Source organism: Oryx dammah, unplaced genomic scaffold (assembly GCF_014754425.2).
Source record: "Oryx dammah isolate SB20612 unplaced genomic scaffold, SCBI_Odam_1.1 HiC_scaffold_20, whole genome shotgun sequence".
Taxonomy (NCBI): domain Eukaryota; kingdom Metazoa; phylum Chordata; class Mammalia; order Artiodactyla; family Bovidae; genus Oryx; species Oryx dammah.
In genome coordinates this window covers 71,097,099-71,113,320 of record NW_024070204.1, presented here as the reverse complement: position 1 = coordinate 71,113,320, position 16,222 = coordinate 71,097,099, and the positions used below count along the sequence as shown (strand labels likewise).

Here is a 16,222-nt window from a genome sequence, read left to right as displayed (position 1 = left end):
TCCAATCCCTGGGTCGGGAAGATCTCCTGGAGAAGGGACGGGCAACCCACTCCAGTATTCTTGCCGCCAACCCACCTCCCCGCCTCCCCCAGCCCCCCACCCCGCCCCCGCAAAAAAAAGGCGGCTCAAAGAAATATTTTAAATCTCAGGCGGAAAACTATAAGATCTCTTGCCTGTGTGTCTGGATTTATGTATGTCTCAGTGTGAGTCTTCTGTTTTTTGATAATATTGCTCAAGTACTGAGTTCTTATTTAAATGGTCTCAAGAAAAGGAAGCCCTTACAAATCAAACAGTTGGAAATACAAGAAAACATTGACTTAAGTGAATTTCAGATTCATGGGAACTGGGAAATAGTCAATATTAAATATCTAGTATTTTTTTTTCCCTACTCTACTATAGACATATTTAAGAGTCATGAACATTAAACACAAAATTTTCACAGTGCCTAGGTTTATTATAAGTTAAAAATTGCTATATTTTTATATCTGTCACAAGCTTGTCAACAAAGAAAGTACCGCTAAAAACAACAAACTCCTAAAAAATGTAAATGTGATACGAGCTTTTAGATAAACTATTAACAATAATTATACTCTAAAATATCAGTCTATAATAGTCTCAATTGAAAGCAAAGGAGAAGGGGACGACAGAGGATAAGATGGTTGGATGGCATCACTGACTCAATGCACTTGAGTTTGAGCAAGCCCCTGGAGTTGGTGATGGACAGGGAAGCCTGGCGTCCTGCAGTCCCCAGGGTCACAAAGAGTCAGACACAACTGAGCAACTGAACTGAACTGAATTTAAAATAGTGTCTCCAGATTTTGGTTTCTATCGTTGTGCTAAACTAAGTGACGACACTGTATTGAATAGCTAGGTCATTTCCAAATAAATGAAGGTTGTGAAATATTCAGTACTTGAAAGGACCTCCCTCTTACACAGAAACGAAACAGATTTTTGACTATCCATGAATAGTGTCTGGTGCCATCCTGACATGTTCAGTGTAAGAAAGCAATTTTTTTTTTTTTCTGTTATCACTGATACATACATTCACCAGTCTATACAATGCCAATGTAAAAGTCAATTCTTAGTTCCTTAAGGGGAATGTATGACTTGTTATTAAAGAAGGTATGAGGAATGAAATTGCATTTTATGAAGGAAAACAAAGTAGTTCTTTCTTACAGGTGGCAGTTTCAGGACGGGAGAAGCAAAGGAATGGATACAGAATGGGATAAGGAGGTTTTATAGAAAGTGGACCCCCAAAAAGAGTTTTGTGCCTAGTACACGTTTTCTCGAGATGTTGAACTGCCTTTGCTAATAGATTTTAGGTTTCTTTACTTCCTAAGTGATCGGTTCTAGGTTTACCTTTGAAATCTTTTGTTAACTTTGGCTAAGTGGAGAAGTATTGTTTCACGGTGACTTATGTGATCATCAGTTCAGTTCAGTTGCTCAGTCGTGTCCGACTCTTTGCGACCCCATGAATCGCAGCACGCCAGTCCTCCCTGTCCATCACCAACTCCAGGAGTTCATTCAGACTCACGTCCATCGAGTCGGTGATGCCATCCAGCCATCTCATCCTCTGTCATCCCCTTCTCCTCCTGCCCCCAATCCCTCCCAGCCTCAGAGTCTTTTCCAATGAGTCAGCTCTTCACATGAGGTGGCCAAAGTACTGGAGTTTCAGCTTTAGCATCATTTCTTACAAAGAACACCCAGGGCTGGTCTCCTTTAGAATGGACTGGTTGGATTTCCTTGAAGTCCAAGGGACTCTCAAGAGTCTTCTCCAACACCACAGTTCAAAAGCATCAGTTCTTCGGCGCTTTTGATTTCTTCACAGTCCAACTCTCACATCCATACATGACCACTGGAAAAACCACAGCCTTGACTAGACGGACCTTTGTTAGAAAAGTAATGTCTCTGCTTTTGAATATGCTATCTAGGTTCGTCATAACTTTTCTTCCAAGGAGTAAGCGTCTTTTCATTTCATGGCTGCAGTCACCATCTGCAGTGATTTTGGAGCCCCCAAAAAATAAAGTCTGCCACTGTTTCCCCTGTTTCCCCATCTATTTCCCATGAAGTGATGGGACCGGATGCCATGATCTTCATTTTCTGAATGTTGAGCTTTAAGCCAACTTTTTCACTCTCCTCTTTCACTTTCATCAAGAGGCTTTTTAGTCCCTCTTCACTTTCTGCCATAACGGTGGTGTCATCTGCATATCTGAGGTTATTGGTATTTCTCCTGGCAATCTCAATTCCAGCCTGTGCTTCTTCCAGCCCAGCATTTCTCATGATGTACTCTGCACAGAAGTTAAATAAGCAGGGTGACAATATGCAGCCTTGACGTACTCCTTTTCCTATTTGGAACCAGTCTGTTGTTCCATGTCCAGTTCTAACTGTTGCTTCCTGACCTGCATATAGGTTTCTCAAAAGGCAGGTCAGGTGGTCTGGTATTCCCATCTCTTTCAGAATTTTCCACAGTTTATTGTGATCCACGCAGTCAAAGGATTTGGCATGGTCAATAAAGCAGAAATAGATGTTTTTATGGAACTCTCTTCTCTTTCCATGATCCAGCGGATGTTGGCAATTTGATCTCTGGTTCCTCTGCCTGTTCTTAAACCAGCTTGAACATCTGGAACTTCACAGTTCATGTACTGCTGAAGCCTGGCTTGGAGAATTTTGAGCATTACTTTACTAGAGTATGAGATGAGTGCAATTGTGTGGTAGTTTGAGCATTCTTTGGCATTGCCTTTCTTTGGGATTGGAATGAAAACTGACCTTTTCCAGTCCTGCGGCCACTGCTGAGTTTTCCAAGTTTGCTGGCATATTGAGTGCAGCACTTTCACAGCATCATCTTTCAGGATTTGAAATGGCTCAACTGGAATTCCATCGCCTCCAATAGCTTTGTTCGTAGTGATGCTTTCTAAGGCCCACTTGACTTCACATTCCAGGATGTCTGGCTCTAGGTGAGTGATCATACCAACGTGATTATCTTGGTCATGAAGATCTCTTCTGTACAGTTCTTCTGTGTATTCTTGCCACCTCTTCTTAATATCTTCTGCTTCTGTTAGGTCCATACCATTTCTGTCCTTTATCGAGCCCATCTTTGCATGAAATACTCCCTTGGTATCTCTAATTTTCTTGAAGGATCTCTAGTCTTCCCCATTCTGTTGTTTTCCTCTGTTTCTTTGCACTGATTGCTGAGGAAGGCTTTCTTATCTGTTCTTGCTATTCTTTGGAACTCTGCATCCAGATGCTTATATCTTTCCTTTTTTCCTTTGCTTTTCGTTTCTCCTCTTTTCACAGCTATTTGTAAGGCCTCCCCAGACAGCCATTTTGCTTCTTTGCATTTCTTTTCCATAGGGATGGTCTTGATCCCTGTCTCCTGTACAATGTCACGAACCTCACTTCATAGTTCATCAGGCACTCTATCTATCAGATCTAAGCCCTTGAATCTATTTCTCACTTCCACTATATAATCATAAGAGATTTGATTTAGGTCATACCTGAATGGTCTAGTGGTTCTCCCTACTTTCTTCAACTTTAGTCTGAATTTGGCAATACAGAGTTCATGATCTGAGCCACAGTCAGCTCCCAGTCTTGTTTTTGCTGACTGTATAGAGCTTCTCCATCTTTGGCTGCAAAGAATATAATCAGTCTGATTTCGGTATTGACCATCTGGTGATGTCCATGTGTAGAGTCTTCTCTTGTGTTGTTGGAAGAGGGTGTTTGCTATGACCAGTGTGTTCTCTTGGCAGAACTCTATTAGCCTTTGCCCTGCTTCGTTCCGTATTCCAAGGCCAAATTTGCCTGTTACTCCAGGTGTTTCTTGACTTCCTCCTTTTGCATTCCAGTCTCCTATAATGAAAAGGACATCTTTTTTGGGTGTTAATTCTAAAAGGTCTTGTAGGTCTTCATAGAACCATTCAACTTCAGCTTCTTCAGCATTACTGGTTGGGGCATAGACTTGGATTACTGTGATATTGAATTATTTGCCTTGGAAATGAACAGAGATCATTCTGTCGTTTTTGAGATTGCATCCAAGTACTGCATTTCGGACTCTTTTGTTGACCATGATGGCTACTCCATTTCTTCTAAGGGATTCCTGCCTGCAGTAGTAGATATAATGGTCATCTGAGTTAAATTCACCCATTCCAGTCCATTTTAGTTCGCTGATTCCTAGAATGTCAACGTTCATTCTTGCCATCTCCTGTTTGATCACTTCCAATTTGCCTTGATTCATGGACCTAACTTTCCAGGTTCCTATGCAATATTGCTCTTTACAGCATCGGACCTTGCTTCTATCACCAGTCACATGCACAACTGGGTATTGTTTTTGCTTTGGCTCCATTCCTTCATTCTTTCTGGAGTTATTTCTCCACTGATCTCCAATAGCATATTGGGCACCTACTGACCTGGGGAGTTCCTCTTTCAGTATCCTATCATTTTGCCTTTTCATACTGTTCAGGGTTTCTCAAGGCAAGAATACTGAAGTGGTTTGCCATTCCCTTCTAAAGTGAACCACTTTCTGTCAGACTTCTCCACCATGACCCACCCGTCTTGGGTTGCCCTGCAGGCATGGCTTATTTTCATTGAGTTACACAAGGCTGTGGTCCTAATGTGATTAGATTGACTAGTTTTCTGTGATTATGGTTTCAGTGTGTCTGCCCTCTGATGCCCTCCTGACTGTTATAAACCCTTTTGATATCTATGAACAAGCCTGCCTAAATAATTGACTTCTAGCTAACTTTGGGATGCTTCAGAGGGCCCCTGAGATCACCCCAAGAGAGATATTAAACAACCTGAGTTCATTTGGCATGTTAAACTACATGGGAAGTGCTGTCAGGAAGAGTGGTGAATCTTCCCAAGTTATATTATATGGTGGATGTTACTGTAAGGTATAGTTTGGGCCGAGGCAGAAAAGAAGGAGAGAGAGATGGCATTTGTATTTGGGCAGGGGCTGATAAGTCCCAGATAGATACAACCAGCCTGGAGCCTCAGGGCAGGACCTAAAGTTCAGTTTTGTTTTCTCCGAAGTTGGATGATTCAGCAAGGGCCTTTGAGACTGTTGTTTTCTTTCTAGGCCCAAAGACTCCTTCAGTTACTAATATAGGTATCCTAGAAATGATGTGACATCCATGAAAATCTGATGAGTCCTGGAAAAAGCTGTCAGTTATCACTCTAGTTATCATAGCCAAGTGTTTCAAGTCACAGCAGTGACCAGACTGCTTTGTCAATTTCTATATAATCAGGTTTGAAACATCCCATCTATGGTTTCACACTGATGCCTTTGCCAAAATACTGCTACTTCAAATTATCTGTGGAAAAGACTTTTCTAAGCTTACCTGTAAACAATTTTGTCTGTTTCTTACCTGGTAAGCTGGTACCAGACTGGAATTTAGTCTCCTCTCTAGGTTAAGAGAACAAAGTTTCCTTAGAATGCAGCTTTCGATCACAGATGATGAGTTTCTTTACCTTTCAGTGATTTACATTTGTTTTTATCATCTGTTTTTTACTTCGGTAAAGAAAATAAGCATTGTTTAAGATTATGGTGCATGTAGGATGGACCAAGCTTTCCCTACTCCTGCAAATTCCCTTAAGCCCTCAGATTCTTCTCATGGGACCAAGGTCTCACTTCCCTCCAGAAGCACAATCTTAGCTTTTGATCAGCTGATCTGCCCCTGATATCAGAGTCCATTTGAGCATGAGTTGGTCTATAATTTAGGCATGAAACTATGACTACATAAAGGAAAGATGACTTTTTGATGCAGGATGGCCACGATATTCCTTGGACTTCAGAGAAAATTGGTTAAAATGAAACTATTTTTCCTTGGAAACTACAAAGCCAGTTCTTTTAGCATATGCAATTGAAAACATCTAGGTTGTTAGGTCAGTTTTCATTCCAGTCCCAAAGAAAGGCAATGACAAAGCAGGTTCAAACTGCCGCACAGTTGGACTCATCTCACACACTAGTAAAGTAACGATCAAAATTCTCCAAGCCAGGCTTCAGCAATACGTCAATCATGAACTTCCAAATGTTCAAGATGGATTTAGAAAAGGCAGAGGAACCAGAGATCAAATTGCCAACATCCACTGGATCATCAAAAAAGCAAGAGAGTTACATAAAAACATTTATTTCTGCTTTATTGACTATGCCAAAGCCTTTGACTGCGTGTATCCCAAAAAACTGGCGAAAATTCTGAAAGAGATGGGAATACCAGGCCACCTGACCTGCCTCTTGAGATATCTGTATGCAGCTCAGCAAGAAAAAGCTAGAACTGGACATGGGAACAACAGACTGCTTCCAAATAGGAAAGGAATATGTTAAGGCTGTATAGTATCACCCTGCTTATTTAACTTACATGCAGAGTACATCGTGAGAAACGCTGGGCTGGATGTAGCACAAGCTGGAATCAAGATTGCTGGGAGAAATCTCAATAACCTCAGATATGCAGATGACACCAGAAAGTGAAGAGGAACTAAATAGCCTCTCGATGAAAGTAAAAGAGGAGAGTGAAAAGTTGGCTTAAAGCTCAACATTCAGAAAGCAAAGATCATGGAATCTGGTCCCATCACTTCATGGGAAATAGATGGGGAGACAGTGGAAACAGTGTCAGACTTTATTTTTGGGGGCTCCAAAATCACTGCAGATGGTGACTGCAGCCATGAAATTAAAAGACGCTTACTCCTTGGAAGGAAAGTTATGAGCAACCTAGATAGCATACTGAAAAGCAGAGACATTACTTTGCTAACTAAGATCCGTCTAGTCAAGGCTATGGTTTTTCCAGTAGTCATGTATGGATGTGAGAGTTGGACTGTGAAGAAAGCTGAGTGCCAAAGAATTGATGCTTTTGAACTATGGTGTTAGAGAAGACTTCTGAGAGTCCCTTGGACTGCAAGGAGATTCAACCAGTCCATTCTAAAGGAGATCAGCCCTGGGTGTTCTTTGGAAGGAATGATGCTAAAGCTGAAACTTCAGTACTTTGGCTACCTCGTGTGAAGAGTTGACTCATTGGAAAAGACTAGGATACTAGGAGGAATTATGGGCAGGAGGAAAAGAGGACGACAGAGAATGAGATGGCTGGATGGCATCAGCGACTCGATGGATGTGAGTTTGAGTGAACTCCAGGAGTTGGTGATGGACATGGAGGCCTGGTGTGCTGTGATTCATGGGGTCGCAAAGAGTCGGACAAGACTGAGTGACTGAACTGAACTGAACTGAACTGAAAGGCGATGGCACCCCACTCCAGTACTCTTGCCTGGAAAATCCCATGGATGGAGGAGCCTGGTGGGCTGCAGTCCATGTTTTCGTGAAGAGTCGGACACGACTGAGAGACTTCACTTTCACTTTTCACTTTCATGCATTGGAGAAGGAAATGGCAACCCACTCCAGTGTTCTTGCCTGGAGAATCCCAGGGACAAGGGAACCTGGTGGGCTGCCGTCTAGGGGTCACACAGAGTCAGACACGACTGAAGCGACTTAGCAGCAGCAGCAGCAGCATAGCCAAAAAACAATTTAAAATATCAAAAAAAAAAGAAAAGTGGGGCAAATAAAGGTCAAGAAAGAGAAGGATGGAGCCTCCTCCTGGCCACCTGGCTGACCCCTTGTCAGCAACTCAGCAGCCACTCAGCATCAACACTCTCTCAGCATCCCTGCTGTCTCCATGGTGATTTAATGTGATTCTGATGGATGTGACTAGTTCATGAATGCTTCCTGGAGCTGGGCACTGTTGTTGCTAACTCCATTTCCCAGACGAGAAAACAGTGCTGAGATTGTTAACAGCTTGTCCCAAATCACTGAGTTACTAAAACTGTGGGATCAGGCCATTGAACCTAGGCTGTTTCAGGCCCAAGAGTGTGCTCTTGTTGAGCAAAGTAAAAAATAAGATGGTGTTTAATGGAGGAGAACGTGAACATGCATTGAGTACTTAATATCTGGCATGTGATCCTCACAACAGTCCTGCAAGGGAGGTATCATTCCCATTTCATAGATGAAGAAATTGAGGCTCAGTGCTCACTTTGGCAGCGCATATACTTAAATTGGAATGATACAAAGAAGATTAGCATGGCCCCTGCTCAAGGATGACACGCAAATTGGTGAAGCATTTCATGTTTTTATGGCAGAAACCATCGCAACATTGTAAAGCGATTTGCCTCCAATTAAAAAATAAAGTTAAAAAAGTATGAATAAAACAGGGAAATTTCTTTAAAAATTGAGGTTCAGAGAGGTTAAGTAACTTATCTAACGTTGCACTGCAAAGACCCGGTCTGGGGCACTTCACCTCCTCTGTGTCTATGCTGAGAGTTTTGTACTTTCTCTCTGAAATAAAGCCTGTTTGCTTGCTACCATAAAAAAGAAAAAGGCCAGGTCTCTCAGACTGCAAAGCCCATATTCCATTAAAATATATATATATATTGTTGTTTTGCTCCTAAATTTTATTTATTTATTTATTTGGCTTCTTCAGGTCTTCACTGCGGCACGTGGAATCTAGTTTCATGACCACGGATCAAACCCAGGCCCCTACACTGGGACTAGTGTCTTAGCCGCTGGACCACCAGGGAAGTCCCCCATATTCCTTCTTATTCTTTCTTCCAGATGGAATTCTCAGGAATTGCACGGATTGAACTAAGTAATTAAAAATCTCTCCTTTAGATAGTTTTAGTTCTGCATATCCAAACCAAACACCTAGGATATTTGTCAGAATTTGAAAGAAGTCTATTAAAGACTGCTTGCAAGAAAACCACTGTATAAACTATGTTATATAAGTTCTTCTGTTTTAATTAATTAGGTTTTCTAAAGTTCGGAGGAAAAACAAAAAGGAGACAGAAACCAGTTTTTAATGATTTAGAATTAGGATTCATGAACACACTGGATTCTTTCTTGGTACCGGGGGAAAGCAGAGAGTAAATGTGGTGGGAAACTATGAGGGTCCAGAGATTCAGACTTTAGCCTGGAAGAGACATTAAAGAGGTATTTCAGGGACTTCCCTGGTGGTCCAGCGGCTAAGACTCTGTCCTTCCAATGCAGTGAGTGTGGGTTCGATCCCTGGTCAGGGAACTAGATCCCACATGCCACAAGGAAGACTGAAGATCTCATGTGCTGCAACTAATACCCAGTGCAGTGAAATAAATACTTAATAAATAAAATAAATATTTAAAAGAAACCTCAGTTATTAAAAAAAAAAAAAAAGATGCAATTCTAATTTATTTTAGAAATAGCTTGAGTGACTGCTAGTCAACAGTAGAGCTAAGGCCGGAACTTGGGGTTTCCCAATTCTTAAACCATTGTTTTATCTTAAACATGAACCATGAATCACTTTAGAGAATACTCCTTTCTCCTCCTCTCTTAATCCAGATAGGGGGGAAAAAAGTGAGAAAGCTTAAAGACTACTAAAAAACAATCAGAACATTAAGAATCAAGTTATCCTGGAAGGAGGTCAAGACGGTAACCACAGAGGCTGGAGTTAAAGGGAGGAGCAACAGGCAAGATAAGGTCTTATCTAAAACAATTAGAGTAAGCAGGCAAGCTTTTGTTACTTGTATTTAGCTGAAAGCTGTGAACAGAAAGCTTCTTGAAACCCTTGGCTAAATCAAAACCTGGAAAGTGAGGACTTCTAACCTTCAAGAAAAAAATGCTGAGTGTGAGACAAAAAGTTATTTGTTTTTATACTTAATTTGGTAGGGAAAAGGAAAGAAAAAAACAAGATGTCAGTTCAGCTGGGTCCCAATTCCAGCCCCGGGAAGCCCAAAGCCCACCCCTCTTGGTTTTATTTTTAAGGATAGTGTTTTTTTTCCCTCCCTTGGCCAAGTTCAGTGTGTAGGATCTTAGCTCCCTTACCAAGGATCAAACCTTCACCCCCTGGAAGCATGAAGTCTTAACCACTGGACTGCCAGGGAAGCCCCGCCCTCCCCACCTTGGTTTTTGTAAATAGTCCTGAAGGGCTTTCTTGGTTTCTAGACTACTGAGATCTTGCTTCCATGTGTAAATTGAGTACAATTTTCTCAAGAGATGGAAGGCAGGCTTTACATCTTAGTAATAGGGAACAAATTTGATTGGGAATGGCTGGGTTACCATCTAACACTGACATGTCAATTTCCCCTGCCTGGGCTCAGCTTCCCTCCATCAGGCTTGCTTTTCTGGCTTTTCTTTCGTGGTCTTATTTCTTTCCTTTCCACCCTCTACCCCTCCTCTCCTCTCCTTGCAGGAGCAGAAACAAGAAACTCTTCCTCTAATCTCCAGCCGGGCAGGTTTTCCCTCCCCTGGAGTCCAGGTGCCTGTAGCATTTGCTCCTCAGTGGCTTTCCCCCAAGGAGACAGCTCCCTCCTTCCTCTTCCCAAAAAGGAATCGTGGGGCCAGCTGTTAAGATTTTTAAAAATTATTTTTTTCACGTCTTTACTCAAGATGGGAAAATCTCTGAAGTTTAAGGTGGCACCTGGCTGTCCTGTTGTGCTTGTATTTTTTCAAGGCTTTGTTCCATCTGGAATTTTATTATAACTAATGATGGGACTTCCTTAATGGTCCAGTGGTTAAGATTCTGAGCTTCCAATGCAGGGGGTCACAGGTTCAATCCCTGGTCAGGGAATTAAGATCCCACATGCCACATGGTGTGGCCAAAAAGCAAAACAAACAAACAACCACCACAACAGAAAACTAATGGGAATGAACATACCTTGATGTTTACATAATTTTAATAAATCATCTTCAAAATGATAAAGCATTAGTAATCAAATAGAGATTCACTCAGTCATGTCCAACTCTTTGGGACCCCACGGACTGTAGCCCGCGAAGCTCTTCTGTCCATAGGATTTTCCCAGGCAAGAATATTGGAATGGGTTGTCATTTCCTCTCCCAGGAGAATCTTTCTGACCCAGGGATCAAACCCGTGTCTCCAGTATTGGCAGGTGGATTCTTTACCACTGAGCCACATGGGAAGGCTACCTTCTATCAATGATTCATACCAAAAGGTGGTTCAATGAAGCAGCTATGATGAGGCAGTGCTAGTATTCAAAGGGCAATGAGGTACCCTTGAAACTCAAACCTAATAATAGTAGAAAACATCACCCACTCACAGCAATATACACAGATTTGAAACTCTTTCTTTGAGAATGTTTCTGTTTGGGGGGATAATTCTATTTTTTGAAGCCTCTAAGTAATGACAGGCAAACAGAGAAGATACCTCAGTGACCTGAGAGCCATGCCCTGGAGCGAGAGCCAAGAAAGGGGTGGCCAGCCTCTGGGATCTAATACCTGATGATCCGAGGTGGAGCTGATGTAATAATAATAGAAATAAAGTACACAATAAATGTAATGCACTTGAATCATCCTGAAACCATCCCCCCTTCTCCAATTCATGGGGAAAATTCTCTTTCATAAAACTGGTCCCTGGTGCCAAAAAGTTTGGGGATATTCAAAGGAATGTTCTTTGTCCTTCACACCAGCACTGTTTTTCTTCTAAGCGCCCCATCTCACAAAGCTTGAACCTCTCCTAGCGTCACACGCCTCTTCCCACTTTGAGGGGCAGGGTGCACACCAGTGCTCAGGCCTCAGGTCCTCCCTGGGGGCTGGTGATCTGTCCTTCTCATCCTGGCTTTGTAAGGCGCTCCCTTAAGCTTTTCCTGCTCCCCTGTTTCTCTAGTTCCTCCTGAATCTCCCTAGATAAACCTGTCTAAATAATGCAAGAACTTTCTCTCTAATGAATCTGTGATTTTCTCCACTTTAATCACACTTGGGATGTGTCTACCACACTCTCTCCACAGCTGCACTTGTCGTTTCTGTTTCGTTTTCAGCTTTCTATTTTACACTGGAGTACAGCCGATTGACAATGTTGTGATGGCTTCAGGTGGACAGCAAAGGGACTCAGACATACGTAGTCATGTGTCCATTCTGCCCCAGACCCCTCTCCCATCCAGGCTGCTATATAACATTAAGCAGAGTTCCCTGTGCTGTACAGTAGGTCCTTCATTATCCACTTTATTGTCAGATTTTATTTACTCCTTACTTTCTTTATATCCCCTAAATGAATTTCTTCAAAACCCAGTTCCTCTCATCTCAGACCCCATAGCTAGTATTTCATTTTCATAATCACTTTGCCTCATGTAGGGGTGTGGTGCGAGGGTGGGGCAAACTGGCGCAGTGGAGAGAGGGGGCCTTAGCCACCTGCAGCCTGCGGCCTGAACAGCCACAAGGCTCCCCCAGGGGCAGAGTGGTACAGACTCTGCCTGCCAAGGAAGGAGATTCAGTAGACGTGGGTTCGATCCCTGGGTCTGAAAGATCTCCTGGAGTAGGAAATGGCAACCCACTGCAGTATTCTTGCCTGGAAAATTCCATGGAAAGGAGGAGCCTGGCAGGCCACAGTCCGTGGGGTTGCAAAGAGTCAGACAAGACAGCATGCATGCACATCACAGACACCAAAGTGGAGTCAAACATCCCAGCTCACTTTCGGAGGGTTTAATTATGCCTTAATGCTCCTTATCATAATTAAGCAGAAATAGTGATTCTAATTAGCATATTTACAGAAACCACACAAGTATGGTTCCCTGGTGGCTCAGATGGTAAAGAACCTACCTGCAATGCAGGAGAACCAGGTTCAATCCCTGGGTCAGAAGATCCCCTGGAGGAGGAAATGGCAACCCACTCCAGTATTCTTGCCTGGAGAATTCCATGGACAGAGAGGCCTGGCTGGCTACAGTCCACAGGGTCGCAAAGAGTCAGACATGACTGAGCAAATAACACACACAAGTAGATCCATATAATCGCACACTTCACCTACTCGTAGCTTAATGGTGTTCCATCCTTGTTTACTTTGCCCTGGTTTCTTTTTCAACTTGAATGAGCACAACTTTTGAAGTCTTTAATTTATGACTGTTTTAACTTAAGCAAGCCCTGCTAGAGGGTGACAGATAGTGAATGTCAAAAACCCAGAGAGAGGGTTTCTGTTTAGCCTTTGATTTTTGTTTTGTTTTTTAAGTCAGAGAAATGTCCAATTGTGCTCATAGTTTGTCGGAGAAGGCAATGGCAACCCACTCCAGTGTTCTTGCCTGGAGAATCCCAGGGACAGGGGAGCCTGGTGGGCTGCCATCTATGGGGTCGCACAGAGTTGGACACGACTGAAGCGACTTAGCAGCAGCAGAAGGAGAAAATTATTTCTGTTCTCAAAACACTATAATAATAACAAAAGTAAAACAAAGAACATGGACTTCCTGGTGGTCTAGTGATTAAGAGTCTGCCTGCCAATGCAGGGGACACTGGTTCAATCCCTGGTCCAGGAAGATTCTACATGCCCGTGTGCCACAACCACTGAGCCAGAGCTCTAGAGTCTGTGCTCTGCAACAAGAGAAGCCTTTGCAATAAGACTCCTGAGCATGGAAGGTAAAGAACAGCCCCTGTTCACTGCAACTAGAGAATGCCCAAGGGCAGTAACAAAGACCCTTTGCAACCAAAAATGAATAAATACATAAATCCTTTAAAAACATCATTATCATCATCACCATGATGGCCCTGATGATGGTGGCAGTGATCACAGCAGCCACCAGCCCAGAGGCGCTTGTATGTGCCAGGCACTGTCTCAGGAAGTATTCCTGCGTTATTATTTTTTGAGGGGGGTTATACAGCGAGGCATGTGGGATCTTAGTTCCCCCTACCAGGGATCGAACCTGCACCCCTTACATTGGAAGCATAGAGTCTTAACCACTGGACCATCAGGAAAGTCCCATTCCTACATTACTTTATTTAACCTTCATAATAACTTTAAAAGGTAATCGTAACTGCTTCCATTTTACAGAAGAGAAAACTGAAGGTAGGATAAACTGATAAATTTTTCCACTACTACTATGAAGACATAAGCAGTAAGACCCAGGGTCAGAGTTTGAATCCGGGACTCTCCAGCTTCAGGCCACACAGTGAGCTTCTCTATCCTGTGTCGCCCCCTCTCCTGCCATATCATCATACAGTTATTCCACAACTGCAGTTAGTGTGTTCATACAGATATATGTTCTTAAAAACAGCACCCTGTTCTACCTATCTAAAACACAGAGACAATTTCCACTATGTAGGGGTAAACTATAGATTTTATCAATTATCAAAACTTCAGCCATTTCTAAAGAATTGGGAGATGAAAGTCTTTTTTTTTGGAAAGTCTATTTTCTAATTGCCCAAAATGAAAGTCTGGTTTTCTTGTATATAAAATTCGTAAGGGTTTTTATGCGGTTGTAGCCTAAGGGAAGTGGAGAAGGCAATGGCACCCCGCTCCAGTCTCTTGCCTGGAAAATCCCATGGACAGAGGAGCCTGGTGGGCTGCAGTCCATGGGGTCGAGAAGAGTCAGACATGACTGAGCGACTTCCCTTTCACTTTTCCCTTTCATGCATTGGAGAAGGAAATGGCAACCCACTCCAGTGTTCTTGCCTGGAGAATCCCAGGGATGGGGGAGCCTGGTGGGCTGCCATCTATAGGGTCACACCGAGTCGGACACGACTGAAGCGACTTAGCAGCAGCAGCAGCCTAAGGGAAGAGGTACTGCTATGTTGAGAAGCCATTAAAGGCTTAATTTTTGTTCTTTAAGAGATTAGGGAAGTTTTGCTCAGTAAATTGGTTTGCTTAAATTGTTTGTGAAAATTTAAAAATTCCCCAAGTTCCTCCAAGCAGAATCAGTTAGTTTCTTATCCTTGTTTCAACTGCTCTTTCTTTGTACATATTTCCCTTACAGGATAGTACTTCTTATTCAGTGTGGTAACTATCTGTTTGTCTGTGTCCTGGGCCATAGACTAGGCTCCCAGAAAGTGGGGTTAAGACCACTGTACCCTTGGCACCTAGCACATAACAGTATTTAATACATATTTACTGATTTAGTGAGTGATTGTAAGGAGTAGAGTAAGAAGACATTTTACTTTTATGTAATTGATGGCTCATTACTAGATTAGTATTCAGTGTTTTGTGTGAATCTTGGAGGAAGGCATGGCAACCCAGTCCAGTACCCTTGCCTGGAGAATCCCCATGGACAGAAAAGCCTGGTGAGCTACAGGCCATGGCATTGAAAAGAGTTGGACATGACTGAGCAACTAAGCACAGCATAGTGTGAATCTCACTTAAAATGGACATTCAAGGACTCCCCTGGTGGTCCAGTGGTTAGGACTCCACACTTTCACTGCCGGGAGCAGGAGTTCAGTCTCTGGTCAGGGAACTAAGAGCCCAAGTCAAAAATAAATAAAGTAAAATGAAAATAAAGTGGCCAAAAAAAATAAAGTAAATGAAATAAGATGGACATTCATTTCATTTTTCTGAGTTTATATCGAATGAGATCTATTTTTGCCGGAAGAGGTCTTGTTTAACACCACTGGTAATAAAGAATACATGATAATAGAAAAGCATTTTCAGGGGAGAAAATTTAGACATGAATGCTAGTAACTATATGCAAAAATAAACAGCATTAATTCTGAAAAGTACAAAATATTTGACCCATTAACAGAATAGAAAATAATGAAAACTGATGACTTTTCTGTTAAGTAAACAAAAACTTTGTTCCCTTTACCTAAAGCCGTTTGAGACTTTTTTAAATGGCAAATGTTGAAAAAATATTAAATCCTTTTGTTTGCATATATTGAAATAACCAGACATCTTTTCTCTTTTATTCTATGAATTAGATGGACTGATTTTTTAATATCATGCCAACCTTACTGTCCTTGGATACATCCCACTTGGTCATCATGTATTATTCTTTTTTTATATCTTACTGGGTTTAATTTGCTGATTTTTTCTTTAATAGAAAAACTGAAATTTATTATAACAAACTACTCCCTAAAGAAATGAAATACTAAGCAACAATGTGGCAATTTTCTTGTATCAAAACTATTCATCATCTTAAAATACATGTGTGTTAGTTGCTCAGTCATGTCCAGCTCTTTATGATCCTATGGACTGTAGCCCACCAGGCTTCTCCAACCATGGAGATTCTCCTGGCAAGAATGCTGGAGTGGGTGGCCATTCTCTTCTCCAGAGGATCCTCCCGACCCCAGGATCAAACCTGCATCTCCTTACCATCTGAGCCACCAGGGAAGTGCATAAATAGTTTCTGGAAAAAGAGTTATTGTTGAAGACCAAGTATTAAAATCAGTATTACATACAATACTCAAAACCTTTTTTCATTCTACAACCTGGTTAATCACTTTTCTCTCCTCTGCCCCAGAACAGCCCACGCTTCAGCTATTGAAGCCTTTCCCTGGCTATGAGTGACTTTGAAT

General features: G+C 42.1%; 1 non-coding gene across 1 annotated transcript; it reads left to right on the top strand.

Moving 5' to 3' along the window:
• Nucleotides 1-7,998: 7,998 nt before the first annotated feature.
• On the top strand, nucleotides 7,999-8,105 carry LOC120879722. Its single transcript, XR_005724868.1, has one exon. It is a non-coding gene; the product is annotated as a U6 spliceosomal RNA (small nuclear RNA).
• The last annotated feature ends 8,117 nt before the right edge of the window (nucleotides 8,106-16,222 follow it).